We start from the raw sequence: 15,588 nt of genomic DNA, 5'->3' as shown, positions 1-15,588 counted from the left end.
CAGAGAGTAGAAGGAATGAAATAATAAAAACCAGAGCAGAAATAAACAAAATAGTGTCTAAAAAAAAAATACAAAGATTAATGAAACCAGGAGCAGGTTTCAGGAAAGATTAGCAAAATTGACAAACCAGACTCATCAAGAAAAAAAAAGAGAGAAGCTGGGCCAGCATGGCTTGGTGGTTGAGCATTGACCTATGAACCAAAAGGTCATGGTTCAATTCCCAATCAGGGCACATGCCCTGGTTGCGGGCTCAATTCCCAGTAGGGGAATGCAGGAGGCAGCCAATCAATGATTCTCATCATTGATATTTCTATCTCTCTCTCCCTCTCCCTTCTTCTCTGAAATCAATAAAAATATTTTTTCTTTAAAAAGAGAGAGAAACCAGATAAATAAAATCAGAAATGTAAAAGGATTACTGACAACTGACACCACAGAAACACAAAGAGTTATAAGAAAATGCTACAAACAATTATATGCCAACAAATTAGACAATCTGGAAGAATTGGATAAATTCCTAGAAACATACAATCTTCCAAAACTGAATCAAGATGAAACAGAAAATCAGAAGAGACTGATTATAACCAATGATATCAAAGCAGTAATCAAAAAATTTCCAACAAACAAAAGTCTTGGACCAGATGGTTTCAGAGGAAAATTTTATAAAACATTCAAAGAAGAATTAACACCCACCCTTCTCAAACTATTTGAAAATTTTCAAGAGGAGGGAAGACTCCCAAGCTCATTTTAAAAGGTTAGAATTATCCTGATTCCAAAACCAGATAAAGACACTACAAATAAATCATAGATCAATATCTTCAATGAACACAGAAGCAAAAATCCTCAACAAAATATTAGCAAACTGAGTCCAGCAATACATTAAAAAGATTATGTACCATGATCTAATAGAATTCAATCCTGGGATACAAAGATGGTTTAATATCTTCAAACCAATTAACGTGATGCACCACATAAACAAAATAAAGGATAAAATCATATGACCATATCAAATGATGCAGAAAGTGCATTTACAAATCCCAGCACCCATTTATGGTTTAATAAAACACTCTCAGCAGAGTGGGACTAGAGGGAATATACCTCAACATAATAAAGGCCATATATGACAAACTCACAGCTAACATCATACTCAATGAGGGAAAACTAATAGTGTTTCCCTTAAGGTCAGAAACAAGACAGAAATGTCCACTTTCACCACTCTTATTCAACATAGTACTGGAAGTAATAGCCACAGCAATCAGACAAGAATAAATAAAAGGCATTCAAATTAGAAAGGAAGACATAAAACTGTTATTATTTGCAGATGACATGATATTGTACATAGAAAACCCTAAAGACTCCACCAAAAAGTCAAAGAGAAGTGATAAATTAATTCAGTAAAGTAGCAGAATGCAAAGTATTCAGAAATTGATTGTACTTTGATACACTAAAAATGAACTATCAGAATGAGAAACTGAGAAAACAATCCCATTTATAATTGCATTTAAAAAAACAAACAAAATAAAATGCCTATGAATAAATTTAACCAAGGAGGTAAAAGACCTGGACTCAGAAAAGTAAAGGCCTGGATATTAAAGAAGATACAGGTAAATGGAAGCATATACCATGCTCATGGATTGGAAGACTTAACATGATTAAAATGTCTATACTACCAAAAGCAATCTGTAGATTCAACACAATTCCGATCAAAATACCAATGGCATTTTTCACAGAACTCCAACAAATAATGCCAACATTTATATGGAACTACAAAAGACCCCAAATAGCCACAGAAATCTTGAGGTAGGGAACCTTTTGTGGGTATGACATTACCTGATATCAAACTATACTAACCATTACCTGATGTCAAACTATACTACAAAGCTATAATGATCAAAACAGCATGGTACTGGCATAAAAACAGACACATAGATCAATGAAACAGAATAGAGAGCCTAGAAGTACTAGTAAACCCACACCTATATGGTCAATATATAACAAAGGAGACAAGAACACAGAATGAGGTAAAGACTTTCTATTCAATAAATGGTGTGGGGAAATTGGATAGAACATGCAAAATATGAAACTAACCCACCTTATTACACCATATCCAAGAATAAACTTGGGCAAGGCTCAGTGGTTGAGTGTCGACCTATGAACCAGGAGGTCATGGTTCAATTCCCAGGCAGGCCACATACCCAGATTGTGGCTTGATCCCCAGTAGGAGCCATGCAGGAGGCAGCCAATCAATGATTCTCATCATTGATGTTTCTATTGAGAAGGCTAAAAAGGGCTAATCAAATGTAACCCTGATATTTTGGGGGCTAGCAATTGGAATCCATGCCAGCAAGCTAACCTATAATTAAGACATTACCTCCTTCCCAGAAACTGGTCTTTCAGAACCTGTTACAGAGGCCATAAAACTGAACAGTTCACTGCCCCTACAAGGACGGTTATTAACGCTGGCATCAGGCCAAATCATCAGATATGGCCTGGAGACCCCCAACACCTGAGGGCCTCCTTGCAAAGCCCACGAAAAGGACCGGAAGCATAATCCATATTTGCAGGACAAAGACCACAGGGAGATATAAAATGAAGGCTCCTGCATGTTTCAGTACTCAGATTTGGAAGCTATTCCCTGAGTCCGCTGGCGTAATTAAACAGTGTCCCTCCATTTCTTTAAAGCATCGCTTGGTTTTCTTTGGTCTTCTGCAACACTATCTCTCTCTCCCTCTCCCTTCCTCTCTGAAATCAATAAAAATATATATTTAAAAATAAAAAACAAAGATGCTACTGCAGCTATGATACAAGATCCTATCTAATAAAAGAGAAACATGGTAATTAGCCGTACGGCCGCTACCCTTCCCATTGGCTAATCAGTGAGCTATGCAAATTAACTGCCAACCAAGATGGCAGCTGGCAGCCAGGCAGCTTGAAGCGAACAGGGAGGCTTCCTTGCTTCAGCGACGGGGGAAGCCAAGCTTTCCCGCCTGCGCTGCCAGCCTCTGAGCTTGCAGTGTGAAACATTGTAACAAATATAGAAGCTAAACAAAACCCCAGAAACCTGTTTTAGTCAGCCAGGCTTCAGCCAGCAAGACCACAACATTGTTTCGAATACAGAAGGTAAACAAAGGCCAGAAACCTGCTTTCAGCAGCTGAGTCTCAGAGAGAAAGCCCACTCTCAGCTCCAGTGACAGGCATAGAAGGTAAATAAATGCCAGAATAAAAATAAAAAGAAAAAAAGAAGAGGTTTGGAGCTTCAGTCACCCGCCAGCCTGAAAACAGCCCTCAGCCCCTCACCCAGACTGGCCAGGCACCCCAGTGGGGACCCCCACCCTGAAGCAGCAAGATGGCGGCTAATTTGCATACTGAAGGCAGGCGGCAGCAGGCAAGGCTGTCTGCGGTCTGGGACCCAGATCTGTGACCCTGCCGGGCTGGGGGCACCGCGGGAGGCTGTCCGCAGTCCAGGACTCAGATCTGTGACCCTGCCGGGTGGGGCGGCAGTGCTTGAGGCTGTCCGCTGTCCCGGGACCCGGATCTGTGACCCTGCCGGGTGGGGCGGCAGTGCTTGAGGCTGTCCGTGGTCCCGGGACCCGGATCTGTGACCTGGTGGGCAGGGGGGCAGCACGGGAGGCTGTCCGAAGTCTGGGACCTGGATTCATGTCCTCGCTAGTGGGGTGGCAGTGCTTGAGGCTGTCCTCGGTCCCAGGACCTGGATCTGTGACCCTGCCAGGCGGGGGGCAGCGCTTGAGGCTGTGCACGGTCCTGGGACTCAGATCCGTGACCCTTCACGGCGGGGAGGCAGCCATCAGCACCCAGGAGTGACTGGGCAAGATCCGCCTCCTGGCCCAGAAGGTGCAGGATCGCAGGGACAGCCACCGTGGCAGGCCAGGCTGACGTCCTCCTGGCCGCACCACCGGGGTTTGCGGATCTGCAAAGCCAGAGGCCTCCGGTGTGCACATCCCCCCTGGCATGCGAACATCCCCCAGCACACTGTCACCCTCCCGTGCCTGCAACAGTTGCAAACCAAGGCGTGCACAAGTTCCCCCCGCCTCTCCACCGCACTTCCATCAACCCGGCATGCCTAACACCCCCACAGGATGTGCACACATCCCCTCTGATGCGCTCAAGTCCTTTGGAGAGTGTCTGGGTGTTCTGGGTGCTGAGGGTGGGCACCTGTGAGATGACAGTGAGAGGGCGGAGTGGTGATGCCCTGTTCCCACGGAGGCCAGTGCAGCTACGAGATCACCTCTGGGGGGTTAATGCAGGTGCTGAGGCAGGAGCAGGTGCAGACAGACACACCTGGTGGGTGCGGGCGGCCCTCTCTGAGGTGCCTTCGGTCCGAGTTCAAGATCAAGAGCCCAGAGGCGGAGAGGAATTCCGTCCCCTCAGTGAAACAGTGGGCTAGTCGGGGCGACTGTAGAGGAGGAATGTGCACTTTGGGTGCCAGCACCCATGAGCGAAGGCCGCCCTGACTGAGCCTCGCTTGCTTGGGGCCTAGCACACTCCTGCCGGGCAGCGGGTGACAGGACGTGCTTTTCCGAATTAATGAGAGAAAACATTGATTCTCCTGCTGCCCACGAAGGTGGAAAGTGAAGTGGGGAGACATGTGGGGAATGAGCAAGGTTCCCTGTCTGGGGGTTCCAAATCTGCTGTTGGTTTCTTTCACCACTGACTAGAGATATACAGGGTGTCCCCCAAAATGTATACACACTTTGAATACCTACTAATTCCAATGGTTTTAAGCATAAGAAAGGAACAACAATGGAGCTGTTATCTGTTAAAAGTGTGGGCACAAACAGATAGTTGGACATTCCCTGAGGGGTCTCAGATTGGAGAGGGTGAAGGCCAGACTGAGGGACCCCTTCTCCCCCCGCTACCCCAGTGCACGAATTTCGTGCACCGGGCTAGTAGTCCTTAATATAATTAGAAATCCTTTTATTTAACTGAGAAGGCCTACTAGGCACCATCTTAAATTTTCCTGGGGTGTTAACAAAGATTCTACAATCATACCCTGGATTTAATCTTTACCTTTAGATCAGCTCTTAGTTTGAAAATTTGTTGCCTGCTGGAGAGACTAGAAATGAGAACTAGAGTTCTTTTCCAATCCAACAAACCAGACATCCTTATTTAGCTCATCCCTCTCTCAAAATACCGATGCAGCTGGAAGCAGCCAGATGGCACTTTCAAGATTCCATCTCTAGGACCTGGAGAGCATGATGCTGAGCAAATTAAGCCAGTCAGAGAAAGATAAGTATCACATGATCTCACTCATATGTGGAATCTAATGAACAACAAATTGATGAGCAAAAATAGACCCAGAGACATAGAAGCATCGAACAGACAGTCAAACCTCAGAGGGAAGGCAGGAGAGGGTGGGGGTGGTGGGAGAGATCAACCAATAAACTCATATACATACATGCATAACCCACGGACACAGACAGTGAGTGGTGAAGACTTGGGGGGTATGGGGTTGAGAGAGGGCAATGGGGGAAAGAAGGGGGACATATGTAATACTTTCAACAATAAAGATTTATTTAAAAAAAAAAAAGATTCCATCTCTAGATCGCTTCAGCCAAACCCACAACTTCAGGAAATACGGCCCATCCTCCCCATCAGGGAGCCGCCTGTTATCATGGAAAGATTGACAACCTTGTTGCAGAAACTAGAGCCACCAGCCCTTTGAAGGCCCCCAGCCTTTGCACACCCACAGGCCTTTGCAAATCTCCATCCTGTGAACTATCCATTTGGCATATCTTTTGCCTCCTTCCCCATGTAATCTTTTTCCTTCTACCCAATATAAGCAGTGGCTTATGGTGTGGGGGGAGCAGATTCTGTGGGTGACCTGCTGCTCTGCCACGCTGCCGGCAGGATTGAAATGAAAACTCATATGTGATTCAACCCCGCCTCTGCTGACTTGGCTCAAGTAGTGACAGGCAGCTGGCCTCTTGGTTGTCTGGCTATAGATCCAGCTCCCAAGTTGTCTCCTCACTACTCTTTTGTGAATATTTCTCCTTCTCTGCGCCCAGCGCGGCTAGAGAGCGGTCCAGCTCATGAGTAGGGGCGGCTGGGGATTGAGAAAATGGAAGCTGGGGCGGGATGGAAATGCTGTCCTCTGATGGAGAGACAGGGACCCAGAGCCAATACAGCGTGTTTATTTCATACAGCAAAAACCAGAAAGTTTTACTAAAGGTCGAGACAAAGGAAATTAAGCGCATTCTTGGGTGGACCCCAGTGGAGTCCTATTCATCCCTGGTGCTTGGCTGGACTTAAAAAACAAAACCCACCCCCTGGCACCTGGGCTGAAAGTCAAGCTGACAACACTCCTGCCTCTGGCAAAGTGTGTTTCTAGGACTTGGCTTTGCCAACGCCACTGGCTTCAGCTGACAATGATTAAAGAAACGCCCGTGTGCCTTCCAGGCGCTCTCTACACTCTTCCAGCCTCTTCGAAGTTTGCTCACTGCTCCTCTAGCCTGTACAACCGTCTCACTGCTTTTCATTCAAACCTTCGCCCACCACCCAGTTCGAAAGCCACTGCCACATGTCTAGGTGTGTAAGATAGCACCATACTCCTAGGTATCAATGTATAGATCAGGTATCCACTGTCACATGACCAATCACCTAAAACAATAGTTTAAAGCAATCACCCTTTTATTCACCTCATGGATTCTATGGATTAGGAATTCAGACTGGTCTCTGTCCCACCGTATCTGGGGCCAGCTTGAAACTTGAACAGCTAGGGGGGGCGCCTCAAAGAGTGTGGGGCTAGGATTATCTGGAAGCTTCTTTTTAAAAAAAAATATTTTATTGATTTTTTTACAGAGAGGAAGGGAGAAGGAGAGGAATAGAGAGTTAGAAACATTGATTCAGTTGCTTCCTGCACACTCCCTACTGGGGATGTGCCCACAACCAAGGTACATACCTTTGACTGGAATCGAACCTGGGACCCTTCAGTCCCCAGGCCGACGCTCTATCCACTGAGGCAAACCAGTCACAGCTGGAAGCTTCTTTATTCTGAAGCCTGGGCTAAAGTGACTCTGAAGCCAAATTCACCTGGGACTGTTGACTAAAGAGCCTACATACACGATGCCCAGCCGTGTGAGTAGGGCTTCCTTACAGCATGGCAGCCTCGGGTCCTCAGACATCTTACATGAAGGCTCTGAGAGTGAGTGTCCCCGCCAACAAAGTAAAAGCTCTATGGCCTTTTAAGACCCAAATTCAAGTCTTTTTTATTTTATTTTTATTTATTTATTATATTTCAGAGAGGAAGGGAGAGGAAGAGACAGAAACATCAATGCTGAGAGAGAATCTTTGATCGGCTGCCTCCTGCATGCCCCACACTAGGGATCGAACCTGCAACCCGGACGTGTGCCCTGACTGGGAATCAAACCATGACCTCCTGGTTCATAGGTCAACACTTTTTGAACCACGCCAGCCGGGCCCAAATTCAAGTCTTTTAGCATCACTCCTGCCGTACTCTAGTGGTTAAAGCAGTCACAAGCCCATTGAGATTAAAGAAGGGACACAAACTTCACTTCTTGATGAAAGAATATCAAACTCGGATCCAGGTTTTAGAATCACCATTGTGAATGTATCAGGGATAGTCCATTCCTGTCCTAGGTGGTGTCTGTTGGGATTGCGCATGCTTTTGTGACCATGCGTCAGATAAGCTGGGGACTAGTGGATTTTATTTTTTTATTTTCTTTGTTTTCGAATTATTATTTTTTTAAATTAAATCTTTATTGTTCAGATTATTACAGTTCTTCCTCTTTTTCCACCCATAGCTCCCCTCCACTCGGTTCCCACCCCACCCCCTGCCCTTACCACCCCCCCACCACTGTCCTCATCCATAAGTGTATGATTTTCATCCAGTCTCTTCCTGCACCCCCCACACCCTTCCCCCCCCACCCCGAGAATAGTCAGTCCACTCCCTTTCTATGCCCCTGATTCTATTATATTCACCAGTTTATTCTGTTCATCAGATTATTTATTCACTTGATTTTTAGATTCACTTGTTGGTAGATGTGTACTTGTTGTTCATAATTTGTATCTTTACCTTCTTCTTCTTCCTCCTCTTCTTAAAGGATACCTTTCAGCGTTTCATATAATACTGGTTTGGCGGTGATGAACTCCTTTAGCTTTTTCTTATCTGTGAAGCTCTTTATCTGATCTTCAATTCTGAATGATAGCTTTGCTGGGTAAAGTAATCTTGGTTGTAGGTTCTTGGTATTCATCACTTTGAATATTTCTTGCCACTCCCTTCTGGCCTGCATAGTTTCTTTTGAGAAATCAGCTGACATTGGTATGGGTACTGACTGTCTTTCTCTTGCTGCTTTTAAGATTCTCTCTTTGTCTTTTGCTCTTGGCATTTTAATTACGATGTGTCTTGGTGTGGTCCTCTTTGGATTCTGCCGGAAGCCGGTCCATCCTTGCTGCTTGACACAGTCGCTGCAGGAAAGAAACATCTGCACAGCATATGTTTCAAGGGACCTGGCATGTGTAGCATATTGTTCTTAATATGTTTGCTCTCCTTAGCGCCATGTGTTTTAACCAAGGTCACCTCTCCGAGAAAGGTTGTTTCCCCAGGTGGGGATCTTTCCCTGAGGTTAGGGAGGGGATACAACCCCTTAATTAAGTGCCAGGCGGGTAGTTAAGCTACATAATCTTTACTCCTTGGAATGGAGATAAGAAACGCCCTAACCTTTGTAATAGAAATTGACAGAATTAAAATCGGCTGGTATAAATACGGATGTAACAAGACAATAAACATCAGATCCTCATCAGATCCTCATCAGATCCTAACCAGAACTCCGACCAGAACTTTGGCTGGAGATCCTGGCTAGAGGTCCTGACTAGGATGCTGATCAACTGAAGGCTGTCTTCGTGTCATTCCTTCTTCGCCGACTCCGTCCACACCTTTGGGGACCCCTGGACCCGCTGGGATTGGACCCCAGCAGGATTCCTTTTGTTTGGGGTTCTCTGTGCTTCCTGGACTTGTAAGTCTATTTCTTTCAGCAGGTAGGAGAAGTTTTCTGTCATTATTTCTTCAAATAGGTTTTCAATATCTTGCTCTCTCCCTTCTTCTGGCACCCCTATAATTCAGATATTGGTACACTTGAAGCTGTCTCAGAGGCTCCTTACACTATTTTCATATTTTTGGATTCTTTTTGCTTTTTGCTTTTCTGGTTGGGTGTTTTTTGCTTCTTTGTATTTCAAATCTTTTACTTGATTCTTGCAATCCTCTAGTCTGCTATTGGAACTCTGTATATTATTCTTTATTTCAGTCAGTGTATGCTTAGTTTCTAGTTGGTCTTTTTTCATAACCTCGAGGGTCTCACTAGATTTCTTGAGAGTCTCGCTAAATTTATCGGCGGTTTCTAGAAAATTCTTGAAAAACCTTATAAGTGTGGTTTTGAACTCTATATCCAGTAGTTTGCTATCCTCCATTTCTGTCATTTGTGACTTGTTTCTTTGTCTCCACATATTTTATGCTTCCCTGTGTTGATAGAGTGGCTTTCTGTGCTAGGTGTCCTATAGGGCCCAGTGGCTCAGCCTCCCCAATTACCTGAGGTGGACACTCTTGGTGCACCCCTTTGTGGGCTTTGTGCACAGTCTTGTTGTAGATAAGCCTTGATTATTGTAGGTATCACTGGGAGGAACTGACCTCCAGGCCAATTGGCTGTGAGAATCAGCTATGTCTACAGTGGGAGAATTTCTGTGCTGGAGACACCCTTCTGGGACAAGATTTGCTTCAGTGGGACTTTGGTGCTCACTGAGTCTGCCCCCTAAGTGTGTCCCTTATGGATCTGAGGAGTTGTAATCTGGACGGTCCCACTCTGACCACTGGGTACACTGGCTCTTGGATCTCTAAGGAGGTGCTAATTTAGCCTCTGCCTGAGGCTACCCAGCAGGAGCTAGGAAGAGATCTGCAGATTCCCCTTCCTTGTTTGGGGTTTGGAGGTGCCCAAATGAGGCCCAGCTGTGAAGCAATGCAAGGTGCTGTGTGGCCTTGGTCCTTCTTTTGGAAGTTCTGGGTCTGTCTGGCCCAGCTGCAGTTTGTTAGGTAATTTTCAGATTGCAAAGGGCCAGGCCTTTCATATGCAAAAGCCTCTGTGCACAGCTTGGGTGGGGCGGGGTCTCAGGGGATCAACAGGGTGGAGCAAGCAGCTATGGCTGCTCCTCAGCCCTGCCCTAAGAGGCCCCGAGTCTCAGTGTCCTGGTAATCGCTGCAAGCACCTCTGAGAGAAAGCCGCACTCGAGTTCCAACCGATGCCAGACAGTCCAGTTTCTCCCTGAATGAATCTGGGTCCCTAGAGACTCACCCGGAACTGGAGTTCAGAGCAGTCGGAGCTGTGTCTCCCTCCAGATTGGAAAAGACAGCCCCGTCCTCAGTTGCCAGCCCTTTCCACGTGCGCCTCCTTACCTCTGCACTTTACTTCCACACCTCCTCTGAGTCTCAGTGTGCTTTTCTCTTTCCTTTTAGTTGTAGAATTTCCACTCAGCCAGCCTTCCTGTGGTTCTGGATGATGTCCATTTTGTCTTTTAGTTGTATTTTTTTAAATATATTTTATTGATTTTTTACAGAGAGGAAGGAGAGAGATAGAGAGATAGAGAGCTAGAAACATCGATGAGAGAGAAACATCAATCAGCTGCCTCCTGCACATCCCCCACTGGGGTTGTGCCCGCAACCCAGGTACATGCCCTTGACCGGAATCGAACCTGGGACCTTTCAGTCCTCAGGCCGATGCTCTATCCACTGAGCCAAACCAGTTTCAGCTAGTTGTATTTTTGAAGTGGTTGTGCAAGGCAGCAATTTCTGGTGTTTACGATGCCGCTATCTTGGTTTTCCTGGACTAGTGGATTTTAAATGGTGGTTGGTAGAAATGGAGGCTCCTGTTCTCCATGTGGCTATCACACACCTCCTCATAGGGCAACTGAGTTCCAAGAAGGCAAGTCCCATGGTACAAACACTATCGAGTTTCTGCTTGGATCTTATTTGCTGAGAGCCCACTGAAAAAGTTCAGACATGGGACAGAGGCACACCCTGACCATAGAGAACAACCCCTTTCTTCCATAGGAAACCTGTGTATCTTTCACACAGTCTCTTTGTTTATGGTAACACACATAGCTGCACATTGCTGTGTCTTCCAGACGCACTTGTATGGGAGGTGCTAGGGCAGTGCAAAACATGGGTAACCAGTAGTTACCACTAGCACTTCCGTTACTGGCAAAAAACAGCCGCAGTGCACATAGTGTGAAAGAGCCCATTACCAATGTCAGATTGCATCCACTGGACTCTATAAAAACAACCAAGTGCCACTTTTAAATGCCCATTGCAACAGTTTTTCTTATTAAAAGCTGGAAATGGCAGGATAGTTATATATATACCCCTACTGTGACAGCCTGGCAGAGCATTACAAAGGAGAAAGCCCAGCATCTGGTGATGTCCATAAGTACAAGACTTCAGGCTGTCATTACCAGGAAAGGGTTTCATCCAAGTATTAGATATGAACATTTGATTTTCAGTTTTTCATTTGTCCAATTACTTCTGAAACCCTGAAATTAAGCGATTTTGTAATAAAATCTTGAGTTCATCACATTTCTATAAATCTTTTTGTTCAACCCACTGAATTAGGGCTCGTTCACACTAGCCGTGCTGCCGTTGCAGTGTGGTGCGGTACTGCAATGCAGCGCAGCTAGGGTTAATGCAGGGTACACAGGTTTCCGTCATGTTTGCGTTGATGCTAATGTGCAGTGGTGCATGTTAACACAAATGCCCTGTAGCACGCATTTTTACAGGCGCAAGGGGGAGAAGCAAACGCAGCGCAACATGCATTTGCTTTGCCGCTAACACATGTGGTTAGTGGCCACGGTAGCGTTACTGATACCGCATCCGTATCAGCAAAATAATGCAGCCGCAGCCTGGCTAGTGTGACATGTCCTCCGTGTGTCTTTTTCCCTGCTGCGCGCGTCCGAAGTGGGAAAAAAAACTGCAGTGGATACAAGCCCTAAAAGCTGAAAGTCTTTGTTGTTTTATTAACAAGTCATTGTGATGGACAGAATGTGGGAACAGGAAAAAATTGTGTTTGAGTAGAGCTCTTAATCTTACCTCAGAAAGGCTCTGATACTGTGCTCTCCAGGGGCGTGTCTCCCTACATCGCCACGATAGCGTGTCTGCGCATTCCCAGGGTGATGTCGGAGACGCGTCCGTGGGCATTGCAAGGAGCCTCTGGAAGATTGAGAGGTTGTTCCTTCTACAGAAGAAGGAGCTTCGGCCGTGTTTCCCGACGTTGCCATGTTAACACTGCTGCTGGTGAAGGAGCCGAGGGGAGAGCAAGAGAACCCTCCACTCTTTCGGCTCCGCGGGCCGGATAGAACAGCCGAACGGGCCGGATCCGGCCCGCGGGCCGTAGTTTGCCCACGGCTGCTCTAGCCGCTTGGATTCAAACTGCTACATTTTTCCTTAGAGATACATCTACGGTTACTGCTGTGGCTCCTCTACTTTCACAGGGAGAAGGGCGACCGGCCCCTTCCTCCAACAGAGAGCACAGTCAGTCTCCTCCTGAGTGACTGGACTTTTATTATTAACACATTTATAATTATTACTGAAGAGCTTTATCATAAATCCTTCATTTTAGTTACATTTATTTATTATATCTTAACAACTTTGAGATTGTAAAGCCAATATTACCTAAAGCATTTTCTTAACCATGATGGCCCTTTCTGTTCAAAGATAGGACACGCTAATCTGGCTGGAAGTCGTATCCCCCGGGACCAAGGAGCCACCCTTATCATGGAAGCATACATCTTGTTGTGCAACCTAGACTGCATAGCTTACTTCCTTATGTCATTTCAAGTATATTGTGTCGGTCTAATTTAGTTCAAAAATATTTCTTTTAGGGAGAGAGTAGATCTTTGTGTCACCTCAGGGCCCTTGGGGTGTCACAAAGCTGTCTCTCAGTTAAATTCTTGAAATATTACATTCAGAAAAGCTGTCAAATATATCTAATTTAAAGATTATTAAAACTTAAACGAGTTTTAACATTAAAGATTTGGTCTTGACCACAAAATTAATCCTTTTCAATCTGGCTAATAAATTGTTATATTTTAATAATTCCATAGTATACTTTGAATTGTAGAGAAAACGCTGGAGGACACACCTACCGCCCGCCCTTCTCTTGCTGCCACGCCCCCAAGGTCAACCTTAGTTCGGCCTCGCGTGGGTGTGTGACTTCACAGGCAGGAGCCGACCACCGGTCCGGTCCGGGTCCCCGTTAATACCGACACTGCCAACTGGATGTTTAATGAATGTGATGCTGGGCAGGGCTTTGCAAATTTCTCTGCCCTGCCCTGCCGAGTTCAGCAAGCACTGCCTCTCATTCTGCCTGGCCTGGAAGTTGAAACCTCAGTTTATTTTTATTTTTTCCGTTTTGCCTCAGGTGGGGAAGATAATGGTTTGTTAATCACAGGCAGGCTTGGAATTAGCTGGCCTTTGTTTAAACTTCCCTGGGTTGCAACCTCCACAAATTTTATACTTTCAAATTAATCTTAGAATTTTAAATTTTTAACCTAGCACAGCAAAATCATAAATCAGGGAAGAGCAAATTAAAGTCCCTAAAAGTTAGAAAGCCAAAATTACATTACAGAATACAGACAGAAATCTTACTAGCTAAGAGTTTCTGGTGGCTTGGGAGGGAGAGAAAGAAGGCAGCTGCTGGGAAATTCCTTCAATCCCTTCTATGAGGTTCAGCCACTACAGGGAGCCTGGGCCTCTAGCAAAGTGAAATATGAAGTCACTTTCACTTTTGGCCAAGCGCCTGCATCCAGCCGGAAAGGCTGGGCAGCTGCAAGCAAAACCTTTCTCATGATCTGAGTCACCCTGCTCACAGCGGTGCTTGTCCCGCTCCGCCTCAAACTCTAGCTCCCACTCATAATGAGGAGGTAAAACGTTACCAGGCGGGCTCTTGAGTGTGGCTGCAGGAGTGACAGGCAGAGGAGGAGGTGGCGCAGAGGCGGGCAGTGGTGTTTTTAGAGATTCGTACCCTTCTACTGTAGGCTGTAAAGCCATGGCCACACCCTGCTTAGACATTCTTGGCCTCTCCTGCGCCGGATCAAGCAGTCACGAATTAGAGACCACAGTGCGAATGTAGGAACGGGAATGTTCTCTGGACCTGCTGTGTATCGGTCACGCAGCTGCTTTCGACCTTTTCCCAGGTCTGTAAGTCGACGGTCCCCTCTTCAGGAAACCAAGGGCAAGTTTCATTAACAAAATTTAAGAAGTCAAGAATCTGACTATGCTTAACAGAGCATCCTCGAGCTGTAAGCATTGTCGTAAGCATTTGAGAATAGAGGTCTCTTTCCTGAGACCCTGAATGTCCCGTTTGCACACAGCATTTCAATCCGCTCCTTACATTACTTCTTTAATTTCTTGCATGCGCAGCTCGGAGCCATGCCCTCACCTTCTATTGCTTAGAGCTCCCCTGCACTCAGGTCCCCTCTGGGCACAGACATGGGGGTTCTCCAGCCACGACCAGCACGGCTAGAGAGTGAACGAGTCCTGAGTAGGGGCGACTGGGGATTTAGAAAAAGAAAGAGACAGACACACACAGCAGGGAAAGCTGGGACCAGGTGGGACACTGTTCTCAGATGGAGAGACAGTAACCCAGAGCTAGTGCAGCGTGTTTATTATACAGCATGATACCAGGAAGTTTGAGACAAAGGAAATTATGTGAAATCATGCTTAAAGATCAAGCTGCAATTCTTCCTTCTTGTGGCTTCTCGTAATTGTCAGGCCTTACTGAGCCCGGATAATTGTGTCCACCCCTGGCGCCTGGCTGAACTTAGATAATGACACCCACCCCCTGGCACCTGAGCTATGGGTCAGGCTGACAACATTTCTGCCTTTGGTAAGGTATGTTTCCAGGACATGGCTTTGTCGACGCCGCTGCACTCAGCCGATGACCTTTGCTCAGGTGCCCTCCCAAGCGCTTTCTACAAAAATGTGGGCAGAGGTTCTGAATAGACACTTCTCCAAAGAGGACATGCAGATGGCCAATAGACATATGAAAAGATGATCAACATCACTAATCATCAGATAAATTCATGTTAAAACCACATTAAGCTATCACACCTGTCAAAATGGCTATCATCAATAAATCAGCAAACAAGTGTTGGTGAGGATGTGGGGAAAAGGAACCCTTGGGCACCATTGGTGGGAATGCAGATTGGTGCAACCACTATGGAAAACAGTATGGAAGTTCCTCAAAAAAATTAAAAATGGCAGTATGGAGGTCCCTCAAAAAGGACTCAGCAATAAAGTAACAGGCTTCTTTAAATTAAATGTTGACATTTCTATCTCCATCAGGGCTCTGTCCTCTTGCCCTCAGCCCTGCATTCTAAGAAATACCATTTATGTTTGTCCTGCTCTCCAGGCAACCATGCAGTTCTTCAGGGAGTGACCTCACTCGGGGCGTTGACTTCAACTAGAGATTAGGAGCGCCAGCAGAGTGTAGAGCAGTGGTTCCAAGATAGGTTTTTTTTAGTTTTATAGACTAGTCACATTTCCAAAGAAGTTTGAGGCTCAACAGAAAGTTA

The sequence above is a fragment of the Myotis yumanensis genome, unplaced genomic scaffold, assembly GCF_028538775.1.
Source record: "Myotis yumanensis isolate MYYU_CA2020_CCGP unplaced genomic scaffold, mMyoYum1.0.hap1 SCAF_10, whole genome shotgun sequence".
Taxonomy (NCBI): Eukaryota; Metazoa; Chordata; class Mammalia; order Chiroptera; family Vespertilionidae; genus Myotis; species Myotis yumanensis.
Note: the sequence above shows the minus strand (reverse complement) of the source record.